Source organism: Marmota monax, unplaced genomic scaffold (genome assembly GCF_021218885.2).
Source record: "Marmota monax isolate L192 unplaced genomic scaffold, Marmota_monax_Labrador192_F-V1.1 WCK01_AAM20220418_F8-fsc00012, whole genome shotgun sequence".
Lineage (NCBI taxonomy): Eukaryota > Metazoa > Chordata > Mammalia > Rodentia > Sciuridae > Marmota > Marmota monax.
Window position 1 is genome coordinate 1,528,742 of NW_026695227.1, and position 5,074 is coordinate 1,533,815.

Here is a 5,074-nt window from a genome sequence, read left to right on the forward strand (position 1 = left end):
TTTCTTATGAGAAGTCAGTCATTGTTTGTAATTTTTCTTTTTTCTTTGACTGCTTTTATGATTTTGTTTTCATATTTGGTTTCCAGCATTTTGACTATGCTATGACTAAGTATGGTTTTCTTTGTTTTTATCCTGCTTAGATTTTACTGAACTCTGATCTGTGGGCTGATTTCCTTTATCAGTTTTTGAAAATTCTTGTCTATTATCTCCTCAAAAATTTTTTTCTGCCCCATTCTATCTCTTGTCTTCTAGCACTTCAAACACAAATATGTTAGGCCATTTGATATCATCCTAAGGATCTTAGATGTCCTGTTCTTTTCCCTCCACAATTTTCTATTTGTATTTTTGTTTGGATTACTTACATTGATCTGTCTTGCAGTTTATTGATCATTTCTGCTGCTGAGTTCAGTCAGCTGTTAAATCCACCAAATGACTTCTTCCTTTGTGCTATATTTTTTATTGTCTTCTTTCTTTCTTTCTTTCTTTCTTTCTTTCTTTCTTTCTTTCTTTCTTTCTTTCTTTCTTTCTTTTGTGTTTCTGTGGATTAAACTCAGGGCACTCTATCATTAAGCTACATCTTTAGTCTTTTTTATTTTTTGAGACAGTTTTTTAGTAAGTTGCTGAGACTGGATTCAAACTTGTGATCCTCCTTACCTAAGCCTCCTAAGTTTCTGGAATTACATGCATGTTCTACTGTGCCCAGCATCCCCTGTCCTTTTTACTTTTATTTATATTTTATTTTGAGACAGGGTCTCATTATGTTGCTTAGGCTGGCCTTGAACTTGTGATCCTCCAGCCTTGGGATTACAAGCATGTGCTACTGTGCCTGGCTAGTATTTTCATCCATCTTTTTGCTAAAGTTCATTTGTTCATACACGATGTTTACTTTTCCACTGATCTTTTATCACATTTATCAGGGTTATTTTCTTTCTATCTATCTCTTTCTCAGTACTGGGATTTGAACCCAGGGGTGATCTACCACTGAATTATACCCCTAGCCTTTTTTACTCTTTTATTTTGAGACAAGTCTGACTAAGTTGCCTAAGCTGGGCTTGAGCTTGTGGTTCTCCTGCTTTGGCCTCTAAATGGTCCTATTTGGGGTTGCTCTTATTGACTTATTTCCTCTTTTGCTTCTTTAGGTACTTTGTAATTTTAGATTGTGTATTAGTCATCTTTCTATTGCTGGAACAAAAAATACCTGAGAAAAACAACTTAGAGGAGGAAAGATCTATTTTGGCTCATGGTATCAGCCCATGGTCGGTTGACTACATTGCTTTGAGCATAAAATAAGGCAGAGAACATCATGGCAAAAGGGCATGGTGGAGGAAAGCTTCTTATTTCATGGTGGCCAGGAAACAGACAGGAGCCAGGCACAAGATTTAGTCCTTAAGACCCACTCCTTCAACTAAATCCTACCTCCTGTAGTTTCTACTACCTCCCAATAGTTCATTCAAATTATAAATCCATCAATGGATTAATTCACTGATGAGGATAGAACCTTTATGATCTGGTAACTTTCTAAAATTTCACCTCTGAACATTGTTGCAATTGGTACCGAGCCTTTATACATGAGCCTTTGGGGGAAATTTCATATCCAAATCATAATAGATTGTATACTGGATATTGTATATGATGGAAAGTAGAGATTAAAGCAATATTGCAACAAATGACACACTCTATCAAAGGCTGAATCAGCATAATCTGAAGTTAAAATTTGCATGATCTTTTTTGTAGTTTTAGTTAGATTCAGATCATCATTGGCTTCACATGTTTTGGGGGCAGGATCAGGACTTGTGCTTCAGCAAAGCTTCAGATATAACACTAGCAAGTTCACAAAGATCTCTTTAAATTTTTTATCCAGCCACCATATTTTTAAATCATGGAAATTCTGTCATTGGTATTGAGGTGTTACTGCTCCTAGGCCCTCTCAGAGAAATATATGTATATATTTGTGCACATATGAGTATACTTAATACATATATACATATATTTACATTTGTCTCTATTTCTATATCTATCTGTCTGTATTGGAAAACATGAGTTTGTACCAATATTTCAGAATTTACAACCAAGAGTTTATTCTAGCTTTTCCCCCTTCTGTTTTTTTCTAACTCCCTTCTCCCACATTTTTTTGGGGGGTGGGTACCAGGGATTGAACTCAGGGGCACTTGACCACAGAGCCACATACCCAAGCCTATTTTGTATTTTATTTAGAGACAGGGTCTCACTAAGTTGCTTCGTGCCTCACATTAAAAAAAAAAAAAAAAAAAAAAAAAAAATATATATATATATATATATATATATATATATATAGTTTTAGGTGGATACAATACTTTTATTTTATTTTTATATGGTGCTGAGGATTGAACCCAGTACCTACACGTGCCAGGCAAGTGTTCTACCACTGAGCCCCAACCCCAGCCTCTATTGTTTCACTTTTGCTGAGATTGGCTTTGAATTTGCGATGCTCCTGCCTCAACCTCCCTAGCTGCTGGGATTACAGGCGTGTGCTACCACGCCTGCCATGTTCCTTCTCCAACATTGATGGCTCTTAGTATCGTGTCATTTGATTGCTTATTTGATCAATTGCTCTGTACATAACTAGCTGCCACTAGTCCCATTTCTTCCTAGATGACTTCATTACTCCACTCAGGCTCTGACACACCATGCCTTCAACTAAATCCTACCTCCTGTAGTTTATTTTGGACACTCAGGTTTGGAAGCCCCCTTACCCTGCTCCAGCTCCAGTACCTCACTCCAGGCTACCTGTCTAGAAACATCTTGTGTCAAGCTCCTCTCTTGCTTGGGTGCTAACATTTTTTTGCTAGTCCACGTTCACACACATGCTTTCCTTATTATGCTCTCACTCAAAAACCTCATACTATGCTACCCCTCTGTGGGGACACTTTCCTCATCTCTTTAGGCCCCAATAGCCTGTGTTGGTCCAGTCCTCCTTGAGGATGACCTCCTTGCCATCCTTGGGCTCCAACTTCTGAGGCTGGATCTGTCCCTTCACCTTTCTCTCCATCCCATATAGATACTTTTCTCACTTTTTAGGCTCAAAATTGCCACTGTGGGTCACCATTGTGTAGGGAGATTCTTCTAATCCTGCTTAGACTTTGATACCCCATATTTGGACTTCTCTAGTGGATATACTCCTTGCCCAATATTGATTTAAAAACCAATCCATGCCAGTGATTATATATGTATAATGTTATATTTGTAGTAAATATCTTATAATATTATAGATCAAAGGTAATAATTATGTCATTAAATAAGTTCCAGTTGAGATGAGTTAAGGACAATTTTTCATGCATATTTAATTCAAAGTGCCTACTGTATGCCTAAATTGTGCTAACCATTGAGGTTATTAAAATCTCTTGTCCACTACCTCATAAATTTATTTAGGATTAGTTGTAAGTCTGGCTTAGCCTTGTCCACGCTACCCCTCCCCTAGTCATGGCTTTAAGATTTAAGGGTATCACACATTCCATTTTTTTTTTGGTAAGATGATCACCCTCAACACAAACCATAATACTGCCTGCTTTACTGTCTTGAATCTCCCAGGAGACATATCCTGGCAAGGAGTCTAGAATTAGAAGTGATTAACAGTTTTCTCCTGAGACCATTAGAATTAATCCCATTCTACCTTATATCCTTGTTTACTTCAGTTACCACCTGAAGTCTAAGTAATGCACAGAACAGAATGTACTATATACTTTCATTGTATTTCAAAGAGTGTGTTTTATATATATATACACACACATATACACACATATACACACATGTATATTTTCATTTAAATTTCATTAAATATCGCTCTAAGAATATACAAGAAATAAGTAACAATATCTCTAGGGAAGGAAAATAGGTGTTTGGGGAGCTGAGGAAGAAGAATTGCTAGTAACTTGAGATTTTGAACACCGTGAATTCATTTACCTGTCAAAAATAAACAAGCATAAAATTCAATGAAAAAAATGTATTGAATAGATCTCTTCGGTTAACTAGGCATGATAGCAACTGTGAAATATATAAACAGATGGTTGATCATGGTCTCTCTACCCTTTAGGGGATTACAACGTAGTGGGAGTGAAAAATAAGCATGCATATTACTACAGTGTAATTGCTGCAATGATAACTGCTGTGTCAAAGAGAGATGATAAACTATAGAACCCAATGGCTCACAAATGGCTTGTTACTTAGTGATATGACCCATTTCGTTATGGCTTGGGACATTTAAATTTGTATTGATCGGCAGATTCAGAATATTAGGCCTATACTGGCTCTGTTCCAGGCACCTCTACCTCTTCCCTGCCTCCTATCTTACCTCACCTTTACCTTTTCTTAATCTGGGAGTCATCAGAATTGTGTTTTTGTTTTTTCACTTTTAAAAATAGTTCAGTTTATTGAAGCATTGTTTATATAGCATAGAATTCACCTATTTTAATTGTATGGTTCAATGAGTTTTAACAAACTTAAGTAAAATCATCATAATCTATCTTTAGAACACTTCTATCACCATCCCCCCCTGCAATTTTCCTTCTGCCCACTTGTTCTCTACCCAAATGTGTTGACTTTGCTTGATTTTTTTTTTTTAAGAGAAGAAAGAACCATGAATTCATACTGATATTTTCAGTTAACGTCTTCTGGTAGATAACATCATCTTGGCCATCCTTGTAAATCTGAAACAGGTTTGGCAAGTGTTGAATCTGACCTGGGATTTGCCACCATGTTAAATGGTGTGTGACCCTGTCATTCTTTAGAAGAGTTACCTAAGTTGAAGCTAACAAAACTCATCTATCTCATCCTCCAACTCTTGCCAATTCAATTTGGAGTGGTTTGGCTCTATTTCCTTTCCATTCACTGATTTTGAAAACAAAAAAACAACTCCCACCCCCAAAACAAAACTAAGTCACATAGATCAAGCCATAAAATGAGGATGGATCCTGCAAGTTAGAAGCCAAAATAAATGCAGTGATGCCATTTCAGGTTTTCTAATTTAACTTTTATCAGATGCCAAAATGTACAAAACACTGTATGGAGCCCCGCATTAAATAGCCACAGTCTCTGGGGT